This window comes from Malus sylvestris, chromosome 9, assembly GCF_916048215.2.
Source record: "Malus sylvestris chromosome 9, drMalSylv7.2, whole genome shotgun sequence".
NCBI classification, from domain to species: domain Eukaryota; kingdom Viridiplantae; phylum Streptophyta; class Magnoliopsida; order Rosales; family Rosaceae; genus Malus; species Malus sylvestris.
The window spans coordinates 25,494,658-25,514,481 of NC_062268.1; the positions used below are offsets into that span (position 1 = coordinate 25,494,658).

A 19,824-nucleotide genomic window follows, 5' to 3' on the forward strand; every position below is an offset into this window, starting at 1 on the left:
TTATGCCAATTTCACGTATATTTTAGCCAAAAAACTGAAAAAGAGTAAAGAGAGATTTATCCACGTCGTTCATGGATTAATCATGAAACGATTGTATCGTATTTTATTGTTAATTAAGTGGAAGTGATTCCACACTTATTTTCACCTTTACAGTCTTCTATTTATTTATGGGTATTAAATTAAATAGATCGAAGGAGAATAATGGTGTATTTGTCTTGGTAATTTAGGAAAAATGATAATACCACACTATTTTTCTCTCTTTATACACCCCTTGTTTAATCTTGTCTATTGTTTCCGTTTGATTCAATCTGACAATTAGAAGAAAAAAGACAGAAAAGAGCTAGACTCCTTATGATTAAGGTGAAGTTCCTCTCAAATACTTCGTGGCCTATCACATAACTTTTTATTTATGATCAGAATATTTCATATTATAATCACTCTATGAAGATCATATATACAAAAAATCAACTAAAACTAAGATCAATCAGTTTTAGTAAGTAGATAGACGGTTCATAATGCTTTTACAAATCTGTCAATATTTTTTTATATAATTCGATGACTAAACAATCCAAATTTTAATTGATTTTTCGTAAAGGTGATCTTTTGACACACCCCGATCCTAGAATCAAGGCGTGCTGATTCCTTATTTCACCTGTTATAATGTTGCATTCTTATTCTGTTATTGACATTTATAGCATGGCATACTTTCTGATTTTTGATAAAGAATTGTGATTTGAGATATATGAAGATTATATGCATATTATGTTATTTTCTGGGAAAGTATACATGTTTTACAGTGAGGGGTTAGAAATGTTATTAAATGAAATATTTTCGAAAAACTTTGTTTTACTGACCCACTCAACTTTGTTTTGCGCCCCTCCAGGTTCAAGATAGTAGAGCTTTGGTGGCCACGAGGAATCCAACGGTGTTCTGACAGAATTCACAAAAGTAGGACTCACCCTCGGGTGTTACATCTTAGTAATTGTATCTTTAAAGCTTCCGAATTGTGTAAATGGTCACGTCACTCTCACGTGACGGCCAGCATGCCCTCCTTCGGGACGGGGTGTGTCATCTTTACATAGTAATTTATAATATGAACAATTTTAATCATAAATATAAAATTATATAAATAAGTTACAAAGTATCTTAAGAAGGAGTTTCTCCTCAATCCTTAGAGAGCCAATTCTTCCTCTAAAATAACACCGCAGTCTAGAACATGACCATAATTGGGCTGGACTTTTTAAAAAGGGCCGTACCAAAGACAGTAAGCCCTAAATCTAGTTGAAATCAGGACCTACCTTAAACCCTAAAAACCTCTGAAACTGCAAACTATTCCAAACTTTCCTTTCATGGCGCGCCTAATCCGATCCCTGAGAAAATCCTTTCCTTTTTCTTCATCTTCCAAAATTCCAATTTAGAAAACACCCACGTTTGCATTTGGCACATGAAAAACAAGTCTCTCATAAGCCCTTCGCTCCAACCACCGCAATGTCGACAAACTTACATCTCCGAAATGCGCAAATCGGCCTTCGAAGGGAACATTCTCAGACTTCTCCACAATGAAATCCAGTACGAGCTCGATCACTCTCCTGCCACTCAGGTACCTACTTGTGAAAGGAATGTCGTTAGGATTTGTTCGGTTGCTGAGAAACCGAGGGAAAAGAAAAAATTTTGGAATTGTGTATGGGTCTTAGGGTTTGTTTCGAGAATTGGGTTGTTGGGAAATTTAGTTTATGTGGTGTGTGTGATGCAAAATATATAAGCACACAAATTAAACTCTCTTGTTGACAATTGTAGTATATATGTAAGTAGGGATCGTTCTAGACTCCAGGAGGGATAGCTAAAACAATTGAAACTGACTTGAAAACGTAAAACTAAACTTGGAACACTAAACTAGACTCAAAGAATGCAAAACTAGACTCTAATACACTAAAACAACTCAATTGACTCAGCACAAAATAAGCTAATTGACTCAAAACAGACACTAAGAGTGAATTTGGATGAAAATTGGCTTTTACTTGACTAAAAAATACTTAAAAACACAAACTAAAACATATTCTAACTAATTAGACACACTAAAGTAAAGGGGGATTTGGTTTTGGATGAAGATAAAGTAAAAATAAAACAAAAACTAGAACTAGACCGATTTGCACGAATTTGGGAAAAACTATGGATGATAGGCTAGCTAGAGGGTCATTCTCCACACATGACACACTTGCATACAAAATCAATTTCCAGTTGTTCTTTGAATAAACCATAAATCTCAACACCTCAGATTAATTAGGTACGCTTAAATTAACCCTTAGATTTTCCTTATGTCATTGAATTGGATGGAAATAGCGCATCACAATCAAATTATTCTTCAAAAATTCCTTACATGAAAGCGCATAATAGAGATACAATCAAAGATCATTAAGTTCTATGAAAATCATAAGTATTGACAAGGCATTCGTAACTATGAAAGCGCATGATACTTATGCCAGGAATTTACTTAACACGATTGTGACTAGCAACCTTCACTACTTATGAATATAAGTTCATAACGATTAGGTGAAACACCCTTATATCCTAGCATCAGATTTATGCATGCAAATTAAGTGTGCACTCTCAACCCACATATACAAATAAGTTTTAATTCAAACAGATAAGTAAATTGAATTCACAATTTATGAAATTACAACTGGATGTAATCAAATCATATTGCAAGTTTAGTCATGGTTTCGAAATTCCCCCTAGCTAAGAGGGGTTTAGCCTCTCATGTTCACAAAACAAAGATACATAAATTTAGACATTGAAAGCAAAGGATTGAAAACACCTAAAAGCGTTCCAGCAATCCAACTTGAATGGCAAGCAAGTCCAAGAGTCTTCCTTCCTCTTCTTTGCTGCGACACAAGGGTTGGGTGAAGGTTTGAGTGGTGGTTTGTATGGTGGGGAATGGGTGAGTTTCTGAATGGTTCAAAGGCCACGACAAGGGGTTGTATTTATAGCAAAATATGTCCAAACCCTAGGGAATAAAGGCTAAGGTGTGGCAAAAAATCAAGGGAAAAGGAAAGAAAGTTTTTATTAATGTTTTAGGATTTATTACTCTAAATCTATTAGGAAAGGCTAAGTCAAAGTCAAAATCCAAAGGGAAACATAAATAGGGTGCGGCAAAGGACTTAGGAAAAGGAAAGGAACCTAAAAAGAAAGGGAAAGTGTTCCCCTTGTGCGGCAAGGAAGGATCCTTGCAGATTTGGTGCGGCATCAAAGTAGGAATGTGATTAGGCCTTCTAGAAACATATAATTAAGTGTCCCAAAGTATTTTGGAACCCTTCTTGCTGCTGGAATTTAAGTGATATAGGAATAGGAAAGGTTAGGACCAAATAAGGTAACTTGGCTAACATTCCTTCTTTCTTTCTTTGATCTTTGACTTTTTTTTCTTGAATTGATTTCTTCATAACTTCAGTATAATCCTAGCCTCTTTTGGTCTTCAATTTCATCCATCCCTCTTGCTCCATGCGTGTGATATTCATTCCAAGTCCAAAATTGCTCCAAAAAGCTCAAAAATGCACTTTCTTGCTACTTTAGTTAGCCCTTTGGACCTACAAACACATGAAAATAGCTTGAAATACTAAATTAACTAAGAAATGACAACATAATTGCACAAGAACAAGCTAACTAAGTCGCATAAATATGCTCCTATCAAATTCCCCCACACTTAGCTTTTGCTAGTCCTCGAGCAAAACAAAACAAATAAAACAAACAAAACATAACAAAACATAACCTAGAACTTCCAACATTTGCCTCAAGGATTTCCAATGAACATGACACGCCAAAGATCACTACTCACATGAATTTTAGCAATCCTTACCCTCGAGCATACACTTAATCATAGTTACCATTCACTAGCTTGTATTTAATCAATTAAAACAACATTTTGAATGTAGTAACATGCCTTAGAGAATTCCCTCAATTCCTCACTAGATTCTCTCTTATTTTCACACAAGATTTTCTGACTACACTCCTTATACTAGGTATATGTGAGAAGATTGATGTAAACATGAAAACTAGTACTCACATATGTTTATAACAAAGAAACCAATTTCTGGAATTATTAATGCATGTATATATATGATCTCATGAACGGAATGCCACTACTTAGAAACGAGAACCAGGGATTCCATATGCTCATACCAATTTCACACTCCACAGATTGAAACACATAACACCCAAGATTGAAGTCTAAGGGTTGCAACGGGGCTAGGGTGTTGGCTAACAAAGAAAGGTAAGGATAGACAAACGTTCTTAAAGCAATAGTGAGCAAAGTAATGAAATTGACACTTAGAATTCAATTTTGAATGCAAAAATCCACTTTAAACACAAAGAGAAGATTCATAAAACACTTAGGGCCAGATTCAATCTTTTGGACCCTTTCTTCAACAACCAACACTTGTGAGCTCATTCTCACTTATTTAGAACTCTTTTTCTTTCTTTTCTACACACTTTTTCTTATCTTTTTCTTTTTCCACTTTTTTTTCACATATATTTTTTTTCTTTTATTTTTTCAAACCCGTGCCTTATTTCACTTTGGCACACAAAACACACACTTTGAAAACCCTTCCCCCACACTTGTTTTTCTGCATAAATGTTGATCAAAGTGAATTCTCTCTAAGTTATGCTCCACTTATACTTTAAGAACGAGGGTATGTATAGTCCTATTCTAGGCTAGGTTGGGATAATGTGGCTAACAAAGAAAATAGGCTAAACAAGGCTCAAAGGGGTTAAACCTACAAAACAAATGCATGGGATGAAGGCTTTTTGGCTCTGGTGGTAACTACTAAACGACTTCATCTTGTTATGTGTTATGCACTCAATTTTAAGTTTTGAATGAAACGGGCATGAGTTCTAGTATTTGGAACTATAATGATGAAAAACGCATTCTAAGTAGCAACCAAGCAAAGAATAATGAGATCATGCAACGTCTTAGAAAACAAGAATGCACATATTAATAACTCTCCAAATAACGTTTAAGCTCAAGTCTCATAGGGTTGTAGCGTTATTTTGAGTTCCTTCCCTCAAGCATGTTACAAAAACTGATTTTTTTTCCTTTGTGATTACATGTGAATTTGTAAACATCAACTATAACCAAGTATTAACCAAAGAGCATATCAAACTTCCAACCATGTTTGTAACTCTCATCAACAGTCATGCAATTAAAAACCAAATCCTCATCAGTGTGTTGGAAGGTACCCTAAGACACAAACACACAAAAACGACTCTTTTTGGCTTGTTTTTAAAAAAAATTTCTAATTTTTTTTCAAATTTTCGAATTTTCTTTTCAAAATGCAATAAAAACACTTAAAACAGTGAGAAACAACTCTAGAGGGGATAGGTGATAAAAACCCACGAATTTTCAATAAAAATACTTTGTTTACCCCCCACACTTAAATCAAACATTGTCCTCAATGTTTCAAAACATAAACTTACACAAAAGCAAACAAACAAACAACGAACAAACATAGCAAAATAAAACAGTAAAGAGAAGGGTTTTAGGAATGCAAATCTGGTTTTAGAGTGAAAATTCCATCGTTCCTTTGTTGAATGCATGGGTTGCCTCCCAAGAAGCGCTTGCTTTAACGTCATGCAGCCAGACGAAGATCTTCATTCATACTTCATTAGACCCCACGGCATAGGGGGGTGTTTCCTCCATCACATGCTCCTCGAATTGCCCCTGATTTGGCTATATGAATGGAAGCGGATACTGATCTTTCCTGATTGTGGCATTTAGCTTCCTAAAGTCAATGTAAATGCTCCCACCATTGTGGATTCGATTGGGGACCTACACCAAAGAAGGTAACAACCTATTAGTTGAAATGGGAATTGAAATCGGACTAGATGCCTCACCAATATGTTGCAATGAAGTGGTAGCACTGTCAACAGATTCTTCAATGGTGCTCTCGACCAAATTGTGCATTTTGAGGATAGTGGCGTGTTCTTTGTGCTCCACTCCAATTCCCTCGTCTTTGGTGGTTCGAAATTCATCCTTCTTAATTGGTGCTAAATTTTCCTGCCCTACATCTTTAATTACATCAATGGCAAAACAAGAATGAACATCATTAGAATTCTCTAGAGATTCAAAAATTTTAAAGTTAATCATATTGCCACCAAACGCCATTGTTAAAGCTCCCTTGGCCACATCAATCTTGGTTTGAGTTGTTTTCATGAAAGGTCATCCAAGTAAGATTGACGATGGTGGAGAATGGGCTGAATCCTCCATGTCAAACACATAGAAATCGGCAGGAAAAATCAAGTGGTCTACCTGCACCAAAACATCTTCCAAAACCCATTTTGGGTAGGCATTAAATCGATTGGCTAATTGAATAATAACACCATCATTTTTAAGTTCTCCTAAATTCATAGATGCATAAACAGGATATGGCATAACATTAATTAATGCACCTAAATCTAGCATAGCATGTTCAAACCTTGTATTACCAATGACTCAATGGATAGTGAAACTACCTGGATCTTTGCATTTAGGTGGCAGTTTTCTTTGCAACATTGCAGAGACATTCTCATTCACATGTACCACCTCTTTCTACCGAATCCGTTTCCTTGTTTTACAAAGCTTCTATAAAAACTTAGCGTTCTTCGGGATTTGTTTGATTGCATCTAAGAGCGGGATATTGACTTCTACCTTCCTAAATGTCTCAAGAATGTCCTTGTCACTTTCTTCCTTCTATGTTTGCATAAATCTGCGAGGGAAATGGACATTGGGTGGAATAGGGTTAGAATTAATAGAATTTGAACCTTTCTTACCTATGGTGGACAGATTGGGTGGATTAGGAAGTGTAGGAGGCTGCGGCAAGGGTTGTGCATTCCTTGCCGTGGCCTTGTCATGGTTTTCCTCTTCGAATTGCAACTTCTCATCCTCTTTTTTGGCAGATTTTGATGGTTGGGGGGTCTTTTCCAACTTCTTTTCCACTTTTCAACGTAATGGCCTTGGCGGATTCAAATTCTCCCCTTGGATTCACAATGGTTGTGCTAGGCAGTTTGCCTTGCTCTTTGAATTGCCCCAAGAACTCCGCCATTTGGCCCATTTGTTTCTTCAACTCGTCCACCTCCTTAGCTTGATTGAGCATTGTTTTGTTTTGATTTTGCCGCCCCTGCACCAAAGAGGTTAGTAATTGAACAATTTGATCATTATCCATGGATGTAGCTGAATTGGTTTGGGTAGGTTGTGGTTGAGGTTGCGTTGGTGTGTAGGGTCTTGGGTATATCCCAGGGGGTAGTGGCCGAAATCCTCCTTGTTGGGCAGGTTGTTGTGGTTCTCTCCATTTGAAATTTGGATGATCTCTTCACCCCGGATTGTAAGTGTTGGAGTAAGGGTCATTATGTTGCTGATTGTGGCCTTGAAAACCCACGGCATTGATGGTTTCCCATCTTCCATTCTCAATCAATTGAGAGCATTGGTGATTGAGATGTCATTGCATCGAACACACTCCACATATGGCTGCATTTTGCATTTTTGATCCATCCACAACCTATGACACAAGAGTAGTGAGGTTAGCTAATTGAGATTGAATTTCAGAAATTGCACTTACCTCATTAACTTGGGGTTGTTGCCATGGGGTCTTTCTTTGTCCAACACCTTTATATTGTTGTGCATTTAAGGCTCGGTTGGCAATTAGGGTCTTGGCAGCCACAGGTGTTTTGTCCACCAAAGCTCCTCCCACTGAGGCATCTAGCATTTGGTGTTCAATTGGTAGAAGCCTTTCGTAGAAATATTGAAGAAGAAGCTTCTCCTTCATTTAGTGCTGAGGACATGAGGCAACAAGGGTCTTGAATCGCTCGTAGTACGTTGCAAATGATTCACCTTGGTTTTGTTGAATGTCACTAATCCTTTTGCATAGAAGAATGACTCGAGAAGTTAGGAAAAACTTCTCAAAGAACGCTCGTTTCATGCTCTCCCAAGATGTGACAGTTCTGGGGGCTAGTTCATACAACCAATCTTTAGCCTTTTCCAAGAGAGAAAAGGGAAAAGCCTTCATCTTCAATATGCTTCCATCGACGTTGACAAGAGTCATGCTTGAACACACCACTTCGAACTCCTTCAAGTGCTTGTTTGGATCCTCCATGGACAGCCCATGGAACTTCGGGATATGGTGCAACAAACTGGACTTCAATTCAAACTCCTCGGTCTTGCCTTGAGCTGCCATGGGGTATTGAATGCATAAGGGTGCAGCATTGTCCAATCCCGAAGTAGAAAGCTCCTTGATTGTTCGATTGTCCGCTGCCATGACTTGTACTTCTTCTAAAATCTGAGCCGTGGCCTCCCCTTCCACTTGTACTTCGTCTTCTTCAAGAATGGGGTCAGGGCTAGGTGGATTAGATTCTTGTTGATTCCTCTTTCTTCTCAAAGTCCTCTTAAAATCATTGTCAAAGTCAGAAATATGCTCACGAACAGGTTGAGAACTTCTAGTCATAAACTAGTACCTAAAAACAAGAAAACACAACAAAGTCAGAAACTAAAGCAAATTGAAATAAATGGAAGGAAAATATCCAAGGGATTAGCAAAGTTGCTAATCCCCGGCAACGGTGCCAAAAATTTGATGTGAAATATATAAGCAAACAAATTAAACCCTCTTGTTGACAATTGTAGTATATATGTAAGTAGAGATCGTTCTAGACCGGGGATTAGGAGGGATTGCTAAAACAATTGAAACTAACTTGAAAACGTAAAACTAAGCTTGGAACACTAAACTAGACTCAAAGAATGCAAAACTAGATTCTAATACACTAAAACAACTCAATTGACTCAAAACAGCACAAAACAAGCTAATTGACTCAAAATAGACACTAAGAGTGAATTTGGATGAAAATTGGCTTTTACTTGACTCAAAATACTTAAAAATACAAACTAAAACAGATTCTAACTAATTAGACACACTAAAGTAAAGAGGGATTTGGTTTTGGATGAAAATAAAGTAAAAACAAAATAGAAACTAAAACTAGACGGATTTGCACCAATTTGGGAAAAACTATGGATGATGGGCTAGCTAGAGGGTCATTCTCCACACATGACACACTTGCATACAAAATCAATTTCCAGTTGTTCTTTCAATAAACCATAAATCTCAACACCCCAGATTAATTAGGTACGCTTAAATTAACCCTCAGATTTTCCTTATGTCATTGAATTGGATGGAAATAGCGCATTGCAATCAAATTATTCTTCAAAAGTTCCCTACATGAAAGCGCATAATAGAGATACAATCAAAGATCATTAAATTCTATGAAAATCATAAGTATTGACAAGGCATTCGTAACTATGAAAGTGCATGATACTTATGCCAGGAATTTACTTAACACGATTGTGACTAGCAACCTCCACTACTTATGAATATAAGTTCATAACGATTAAGTGAAACTCCCTTATATCCTAGCATCAGATTTATGCATACAAATTAAGTGTGCACTCTCAACCCACATACACAAATAAGTTTTAATTCAAACAGATAAGTAAATTGAATTCACAATTTATGAAATTACAATTGGATGTAATAAAATCATATTGCAAGTATATTCATGGTTTCGAAATTCCCCCTAGCTAAGAGGGGTTTAGCCTCTCATGTTCACAAAACAAAGATACATAAATTTAGACATTGAAAGCAAAGGATTGAAAACACCTAAAAGCGTTCTAGCAATCCAACTTGACTGGCAAGCACGTCCAAGGGTCTTCCTTCCTCTTCTTTGCTGCGACACAAGGGTTGGGTGAAGGTTTGAGTGGTGGTTTGTATGGTGGGGAATGGGTGAGTTTCTGAATGGTTCAAAGGCCATGACAAGGGGTTGTATTTATAGCAAAATATGTCCAAACCCTAGAGAATAAAGGCTAAGGTGCGGCAGAAAATCAAGGGAAAAGGAAAGAAAGTTTTTATTAATGTTTTAGGATTTATTACTCTAAATCTATTAGGAAAGGCTAAGTCAAAGTCAAAATCCAAAGGGAAACATAAATAGGGTGCGGCAAAGGACTTAGGAAAGGGAAAGGAACCTAAAAAGAAAGGGAAAGTGTTCCCCTTGTGCGGCAAGGAATGATCCTTGCAGATTTGGTGCGGCATCAAAGTAGGAATGAGATTAGGCCTTCTAGAAACATATAATTACGTGTCCCAAAGTATTTTGGAACCCTTCTTGCTGCTGGAATTTAAGTGATATAGGAATAGGAAAGGTTAGGACCAAATAAGGTAACTCGGCTAACATTCCTTCTTTCTTGCTTTGATCTTTGACTTTCTTTTCTTAAATTGATTTCTTCATAACTTCAGCATAATCCTAGCCTCTTTTGGTCTTCAATTTTGTCCATCCCTCTTGCTCCATGCATGTGATATTCATTATGTTTGCTCCCTAAATCCGCCATGGCGCCTTGCGGGCAAGCCGGGGATTTACTTCACATACGAGATTGGTGGGTGCCGGCGTGCCACTACTAGATGCCGCTAGTAGACGGGATTTGAATGATTGAGGTTGCGCCTTTTGACTTCAAATCAAGATATTGTGCCATTTGAGTGGGAGTTGCTCAAATTAAGGTTCTTTGTTTGCCTTAAAAATAAGGACTTTACTTATATGGAGAGATAGAACAATATGTAAATGACAAGGTTGCTTGGAAATATAAATGACAGGGGAAAGTGACTAATATTGCAGATTGCTTGTAATTTATATGACTGGAAATGAGTACATAAAAGCTACAAATCAGATCGATACTACAAGTGAGTTGCAGAGCTAATAAACAAGAAAAGCAAAGGATGCTTGGCTAAAAATAAATGTCTACAAGGAAGCTAATGAGCTAATTTGAGTAGAGTTTTGATTGGTTGTTTTGAGTGTCCATAAACCTTGTGCATCTGCTCCTTTAAATAGAGATTTGGAGGAACCCCCTGCTGAGGTTTTTGTACCTGCCCGAAAGAAGCTTGGGCAGCTTGCATTTGCATTTGCATTTGCCAACTTGCATGTAGAAACAATATTAAAAGGGAAACTTGCATCTCCACCACATGTTTTTAGCACATGTTTCCCCACTTGTAATAAACTAACAATAAAAAAAGAAGCAAGTTGCATCTCCACCACATGCCTTTTCTCACTTGCAATAAAATAAATAAAAGAAGCAAACTAGCTTCTTTCACTACACATTCTTGCTCGAAAGCTCTCCCATCCACTTGCAATACATGGATGTATCTTGATTAAACAAAGGCTTGACAAACCTCCACCACCCAAACAAATGGGAAAAACAATATTATAGTGCCAAAACCCCCCACTTGCAGCCAAATATCTTTCCAAGTTAGTTTTCTTGCATATTAATCCTTCAAATACCATATTTTACCCAAATTGCCCAAATAAGTAAAAATGGGTATATTTTGAGTGCAAACACATTACAAGTCCAAAACTGCTCCGAAAAGCTCCAAAATGCACTTTCTTGCTATTTTAGCCCTTTGGACCTACAAACACACGAAAATGGCTTGACATACTAAATTAACTAAGAAATAACAACATAATTGCACAAGAACAAGCTAACTAAGTCGCATAAATATGCTCATATCAGTGTGATGGGGAATTTTATCAACCTGATAAATTCAAAAGCATTTATCTGTTTTGGGGCAAAAATGGTTACTTGTTAAGAAAATGGCACAATCCAAAAGCACAAATGAAATGTATTCCAAAGTCTGTTAACTTTTCCTTTCGAATAGGTTTCTGGGTACTGAAAGTTGCATGGGGGAGTCAATTCAATTGGTGTCTGGTAAAATCTTATAAAATATAATGACAAGTTTTCGTTAATTAAGACCGAGCCAGAAACAAGATACCACATAAGCTTGAGATAAACTTTTGACATAATTATGACTTGCAATCCTCAACGTGAGATCATAGATTGTATTCAAGATGTTGTTATTTCTTCCTGAGATAATAGATCATAGGGTTAAGAGGCCGAATCTAAATATCCTTCCCTCCAAGGACCGTACTTAGATTCGACAATCACAAGTTTATGGTCAGCGGTTAGTTTTTGGAATTAGGAGTTTAAGTTCTCTTAAATAATCTCTAGAAAAAAAAAATCCCTTTGTTCATTAGGGAGTTGATATTTTCGGGTTTTAATTCTGAATTCCTTCTGCTTTTCAGTAAGTTACAAAATTCAAGTCGTTTACAGTTGACAACCGGCCTGGTGAGTAATGGATAAGCTTGAAGAGAAAATTTGGAGAGAAAGAGGACATTACGATTGAAGCCACCATGTTTGATGGATCTGTTCCTGCTCCGAATTCCAAAGGTGTTGCTGGCCTTGGAAACGATGTGCAGCTTCACATTACAATGATTGTTAATATCTTCAAGAAGGAAGGCGGCAATGTGTTGGAGATCATGTGTTCAGCTTGGCTAGATAGTACAGAGATCAACAAGCTTTTCATCCGAAAACCTGAGAAGATGCCAGCTCAGCCTTATGCGGGTCCTGAGTTCAAGTATGACATTCAATTTAATCTCCTATTTATATATTACTATCTGAGGAACATTAGTAACATAAAAAACTGTTAGAGGTTGAGACAAATTCTTGGATTCATCTGAATTTTGTAGAACTCTTTTGTGTCTTGTCCCTTGTCTCCCGTCTTTTGTTTTTGTTTGTGGTTGTTGTTCTTTTTCCTTTTGTATATTTTTTTTCTATATTTATAGAGTGTAGAGTCTGAAAGCTGATTTATACTTGGGTCTCAAAATATTTTCTTCTGCTCTCGAAATGTTACTTTTTATTTGTTTTTGTGGTTCGTGTACAGGGAACTTGATGATGAGTTGCAAGACTCACTTTATGAATTCTTGGAAGCGAGGAGTATAAACGATGATTTTGCTATTTTCTTGCACGAATACATGAAGTGTTAGTGTGTAAATTGTGATCTGATGTGGTAGTTGTATTTCTAGCTTATATTGCTAGGATGATTAGCTAAATATGTTGTATGCTTTCTTATCTAAGTCTCATAGTTCTTAAATAAGTGAGTGTACATGTGTCTTCATCTCATAGGGTGTAAGATGGATGGCTAGGATTACTTGGATGTAATTTTGAATACTGCCAAAATTTTGGAAGTGTAACTGTTAAGTGTAGAGAGATGTTCCTCTCTCACATGCGAGCAATCAAACAGTGCGTGTGTAAAGAATTGCAGAGTCATATTCTCTGCTTTCATTCTTTCTCTCTCTCTCTATAGTCATTGCAGCATATCCTTCATTGTTGTACTACATTTTCTTCTAATTCTAACATGGCCTCAGAGCCTGGTTGGGTCTGAATCTCTGGGCGTCGATTCTGTGAGAGATAGTGAGCAAGTGTTTGCAACACATCGTTGCAAAGAAAATAGTAGAGAGAGGTGTGATCTAAGTCTAACATGGCTGGATCTGGTGGAGGGGAGCTTCGAGCTCCGGTGTTCAACGGAGAAAATTTCGATTTCTGGCAGATTCGAATGAAAACAATCTTCCGATCTCACGAGTTATGGAATATTGTTGAAAAAGGTTTTACCACTTCAGCGAAAGGGGAAGGAGAACTCACTGAGGTGGAAACGAAGTTGCGGAGTGAAAATCTGGTCAAGGATGCAAGGGCTCTTGGAATCATTCAGGGAGCCGTATCGGATCAAATTTTTCCACGCATTGCAACCTTGGAAACTACGAAAGAAGCTTGGGATATTCTGAAGCAAGAGTATGTAGGGGACAAACAGGTACGATCTGTGAAATTACAAGGTCTGCGTCGTGATTTTGAATATACCCGTATGAGTGAAAGTGAATCTCTAGCTGCATATTTAGCTAGGTTGTTTGATCTGATAAATCAGATGCGAAGCTATGGAGAAGATCTTAGTAATCAGAGAATTGTGCAAAAGTTATTGATCAGTTTACCCAAAACATATGATAGCATTGCTTCTGTTATAGAAAATACTAAAGATATTGATGTAATTGATGCACAAGATGTGGTTGCCATATTGAAAGGGTTTGAACTAAGATTAATCAGACATGAAGAGAGTAGCACAGAACGTGCATTTGCTAGTTTAGATATCTCATCTAAGAATAGTAAATTTGGTAATCAACATACCAATACTGGTGGATCAAAATATCAGAAGAACTTCAAGTTCAAAGGGAAGCAGTGGACTAACAGGTTTACTCCAAGTGTAAGAAATGAAGCTAACAACACTGGAGGGGCATGCAAATACTGTGATAAACTTCACTATGGTGAATGTTGGCTAAAAGGGAAGATTAAATGTCACAAGTGTGGAAAACCTGGTCATATTGCTAGGATCTGCAATCAAAACAAAAATGCTCAGCAAGGGAATTTTGCAAACAAAGTGGGAGAGCAAAGGAACTTTACAAACAAGGTGGGAGAACCTGGAAATCTCTTCATGGTCAAGCAATCAACTGAAGTGAAAGCTGTGAGTGATGCCTGGTATATTGACAGTGCGTGCAGTAATCACATGACTTCCAGAGAGGAGTTACTTGTGGAAATTGATAGAAGTATTAAGGCAAAAGTGCAAGTTGGCACAGGGGTTCTTGTTGATGTGAAAGGCAAAGGAACCTTGGTCATTGACACGGATAAAGGAAAAAGGTACATAAGAGAAGTTATGTTGGTACCTGGAATTGCAGAAAACCTTCTCAGTGTTGGGCAGATGACTGAACATGGGTATTTTCTGTTATTTGGTGATTATAAGGTGGATATTTTTGATGATAGAACCCTGACAAATTTAGTGGTTAGTGTGAAACAAAAGGGAAACAGATGCTTTCCACTTGTGTTCAAGTCAAACGATCATTTGGTACTGAAAACCAATGTGCATCAGAGTAGTACAATGTGGCATAAACGGTTTGGCCACCTGAATTTTAGAAGTTTGCAACAATTGCAGGAGCATGATATGGTTCTTGGGTTACCTGAAATGCATGACAGTGAAGGTGTATGTCAGGGATGTGCAGTTGGTAAGAATCATAGAGTGTCATTTCCAAGGGAGTCAATTTGGATAGCAAGAATGCCATTGGAACTTATACACTCAGATGTGTGTGGCCCTATGCAAACACCAACCATGAGTGGAAATCGATACTTTGTTACATTCATTGATGACTATTCGAGGATGTGCTGGATATATCTCTTGAGACAAAAGTCAGATGTCTTTCATGTATTCAAGAAATTCAAAGCTATGGTGGAACTTCAAAGTGGTTTTTCAGTGAAGAAATTGAGAACAGATAGAGGAGGAGAATTTACCTCAAATGAATTTGAACAGTTTTGTGAAGATTTGGGTTTGGAGAGGCAGCTTACTGTTGCATACTCTCCACAACAGAATGGAGTTGCAGAGAGAAAAAATAGAACTATAGTGGAGATGGCAAAGTGTATGCTTCATGAGAAAAGTCTTCCTTATAATCTTTGGGGTGAAGCTGTAGTTACATCTGTCTACTTGCTCAATAGATGTCCTACAAAAGCATTGGAAAATGTGACACCTTTTGAGAAATTCAGTGGAAGAAAACCTGGAATTCAACACTTGAGAGTGTTTGGCTCATTAGGTTATTCCCTTATTCCTGGAAACCTGAGACAGAAGCTGGATGAAACAAGTGTCATTGGTATTTTCATTGGATATGGCACTTGTGAAAAGGGGTACAGATTGCTTAATCCTGAAAATCAGAAAGTAATCATTTCAAGAGATGTTATTTTTGATGAGAATGGTACATGGGATTGGGATAGACAGAAGATCAAAGAAGTGTACATTCCAATTACTGCAAGTGAATCTTCAGAGATGAAAGAAGCTGATAAGGATTCGGATTCCATGGAACAAGCTGTTGCTGAAGGTTCTCAGACTCAACTTACAGATTCTCCACTCATTGAATCTGGAAGTGCTAGTGACTCAATTTCTGCATCTCAGATTGATCATACTCCTTTGAGATATAGAAGTTTGAGTGAAATCTATGAAAGATGTCATGTGTGTATTGTTGAACCAGAATCCTATTATGAAGCTGCACAGGATGAAGCATGGAAGAAAGCTATGAAAGATGAAATCAGCATGATTGAGAAAAATAAGACTTGGGAATTAGTGAAAAGACCATCTGATAAACCTGTGATTGGTGTGAAATGGGTGTACAAAACTAAATTGAATTTGGATGGATCAGTTCAAAAGAACAAGGCTAGGCTTGTTGCAAAAGGCTATGCACAAAAGCCCGGAATTGATTATAATGAAACCTTTGCACCTGTGGCAAGGTTGGATACAATCAGAACATTAATTGCCCTGGCAGCAAAGAACAAATGGAAGTTGTTTCAATTGGATGTAAAATCGGCATTCTTGAATGGGGTACTAGAAGAAGAAGTGTATGTTGATCAGCCGGATGGATTTATTGTACAAGGGGAAGAAGATAAGGTCTACAGGTTACATAAAGCACTGTATGGTCTGAAGCAGGCACCAAGGGCCTAGTATGGTGAAATAGACTCATATCTTACACTCTGTGGGTTTAAGAAAAGCACTAGTGAAGCAACTCTGTATACCAAGTGGAGGAAAAGTTTAGAAATGATTATAGTGTCTATCTATGTTGATGACATAATATACACTGGAAGTTGTCAGGAATTGATGGATGATTTTAAATCTGATATGATGCTCAAATATGAAATGACTGATCTTGGACTCTTACATCACTTTCTTGGTATGGGAGTAATGCAAACTGAGGAGTATATTTTCATTCATCAGAGAAAATATGCTTCTTTTCTACTGAAGAAATTTGGACTTCAAGACTGTAAGTCAGTGAGTATTCCATTGGTTCCAAGTGATAAATTGAGAAAAGAGGATGGAAGTGGAACTGCGGATGAAGCTCAATATAGACAAATTGTAGGCAGTTTGCTGTATCTCACAGCAACTAGACCTGATATAATGTATGCTGCATGTCTGCTATCACGGTTTATGCACTGTCCAACCAATAAGCACCTTGGGACAGCAAAGAGAGTACTAAGATATGTTCAAGGGACTCTTGATTTTGGCTTGGAATACAAGAAAGGCAAAGGAGCAATCTTAATGGGATTTTGTGACAGTGACTGGAGCGGTTCAGAAGATGATATGAAAAGTACATCGGGGTATGCATTTACCTTTGGCAGTGGAGTTTTCTCTTGGTCTTCAGTCAAGCAACAATGTGTTGCATTATCAACAGCTGAAGCAGAGTACATTAGTGCATCTGAAGCAACTGCACAGGCTACATGGCTGAGATTTGTTTTGGAGGACTTTGGTGAAATGCAAACAGTTGCAACACCAATGAATTGTGATAATACTTCAGCCATAGCTATCACTAAAAACCCTATTTTTCATCAGAAGACCAAGCACATCAACAGGAGATACCATTTCATAAAGGAAGCATTGCAGCAAGGAGTAATTGAGCTGTTGCATTGTCCTACGAAAGAGCAAATTGCTGATATCTTTACAAAGGCATTGGCAAGAGAACAATTCAGTTATCTGAGGGAACTGCTTGGAGTTAAATCAGTTCACAATTTAAAGGGGGCTGTTAGTGTGTAAATTGTGATCTGATGTGGTAGTTGTATTTCTAGCTTATATTGCTAGGATGATTAGCTAAATATGTTGTATGCTTTCTTATCTAAGTCTCATAGTTCTTAAATAAGTGAGTGTACATGTGTCTTCATCTCATAGGGTGTAAGATGGATGGCTAGGATTACTTGGATGTAATTTTGAATACTGCCAAAATTTTGGAAGTGTAACTGTTAAGTGTAGAGAGATGTTCCTCTCTCACGTGCGAGCAATCAAACAGTGCGTGTGTAAAGAATTGCAGTCATATTCTCTGCTTTCATTCTTTCTCTCTCTCTCTATAGTCATTGCAGCATATCCTTCATTGTTGTACTACATTTTCTTCTAATTCTAACATGAAGAACAAAGATAAAACTGAGTTCATTAGATGGATGGGAACTGTGAAATCATTTATTGAAAAGAAAGTAGAGTGATTGATTGTGCAACATTTTGAATGACCTTAATTTATCAATCCTATTTGCGTTGAGTAATGAAATTTCAACCTGGTTGCAATATTGGCTTTGCACATGATATTTGGTCATCCAAAATAGTAGAAGAGCCTTCTAGTTGTGGCATATGCCATCTGTTTAGGTTCTAAAATTTGTTAAAACTGTCTTCTTTCCTCAATTAACTCCAAGATCCATTCCTTAACATCTAAAGCTTTACTTGTCGGTCTTTGTAGTGAGGTTCTTCACCATGGTTTCTCAGTCCTACCATGTTTTGGGTAGATCTACTCAGGTTCAGTAAAACCTAAAGTCACTTTGGGGAGGTTATTACTTAATAGAGGTGTAGTTAAAAAATATTTTTTATTGACTTATTTGTTCTTAATGAATGTTGTGTTTGGTAAATAGGATTCTTGAGGATGACTATGGATACCAAAGTTTCGAAGCTGTAAACATGATTGAGAAGTTAGAAACATTTTAGCTTCAACAAGAAGGTTCCATGTTGACGAAATATTACGTACCTGCAAGCTCAAAGACGTGATATCAACTAAAAAAACTAAAAAAACATTGTCCCAAACAACTTTAGAGAAATATTTTAGTTCTGTCTTAAACTTCATTTGTGATATTGCATATATTTGTACTCATTGACAGTTATTATTATGTGGACGTGTGTTTTCTTAAGTTGGGACCGAGAAAAGTTATAATTTATTACAATGTGAAGTTTATTCCTATACGTAACTAGTCCCAAGCTGGGACTAGAATTTTTGTATGAGTTTAAGGAGGTTATTCCTTTATAGAATATTACTTTAGGGAGGTTATATTGTAGTATATTTTCGTTATGTGACCTTCCAGCAGTTTTCGTATCCCGTGGGAGATTTGTGATATTTCGATAGTTTCTGCCTAAGCTAGACAGCTGCTTGCAGCATTGTGGCACTACTTGCTGCTGGTTATGAGTTGAGACTAACAGGATAAAGTACACATATGCGATATGGCTAAGAATTATGCTGGTTTTTTGATGATGAGATTTCTGGAGCAAAAGAACCATCTTTATTAGTTAGAATTTAGTAGCAAAAAATGTATTGTGCTCGTACCAAGACAGATTTTGCTATTTCTTTGATTGAAATATAATTTCTTTAAATTAAGCGGAAAGTTTGCATTTACTCTCCTGTTACATTCTGTCTGGTTTTGTCATTATATTCATCCACTCGATCACGTAACACATTACACGACTTTTGCTCTAGCTTCTTTCTGACTAGCTTTTGCCATCTTTTCTTTTCTTAGACACTAATTTCATGTTGCAAATGTGCTTCTGCTACATGAAAAAACAATTATTCAATTTTGTTGTAGCTCCATAAAATTTGAACATTCAGTTTGAGATAAGATACGATCTTGGAAAGTGGAAATGAGCTGTTGCAGGTCGCAGTCATTTTCAAGACTATTGGTGGTGTGTAGATGGATTATGCTCCTGGATCATGCTGCTTGCTGATGTTGTGGCCAGAATTCCATTTTCACAGAACGTCTGCATCCACTCTTTCCAGTCATCTCAACAAGTATCAATGTAACGTCTGCGTCATTTCCCTTCTCTTTTTAGTCTTAACCATATATTCTTCTTTTCTGCATAATTGATATCGGAACTGAAGTTCGTAGAGTAATGTTTGTTTTTAGATTTATAGTATGGACTAAATTGCAATCAAGTTGAAATTATGGCTGTCTTCGTACGTTAATATCTCGAACTTGTGGTCCTGGCTTTATGAAAGATGCTGTATGGTAGTAAGTCTCTTAGTGAACTTCACAACCCACTACAATATGCTTCACCATTGCTAGACAGACATACCAATGGTGTGCATTGGTCAAACTCTGGATAAGATGAAAGTCCTATCCTCTTT

The 19,824-nt window shown here is 37.1% G+C and overlaps 1 pseudogene; it reads left to right on the forward strand.

Moving 5' to 3' along the window:
• The first annotated feature begins 1,349 nt into the window (after positions 1-1,349).
• LOC126634401 (uncharacterized protein At2g39795, mitochondrial-like) lies at positions 1,350-17,929 on the forward strand (annotated as a pseudogene).
• The last annotated feature ends 1,895 nt before the right edge of the window (positions 17,930-19,824 follow it).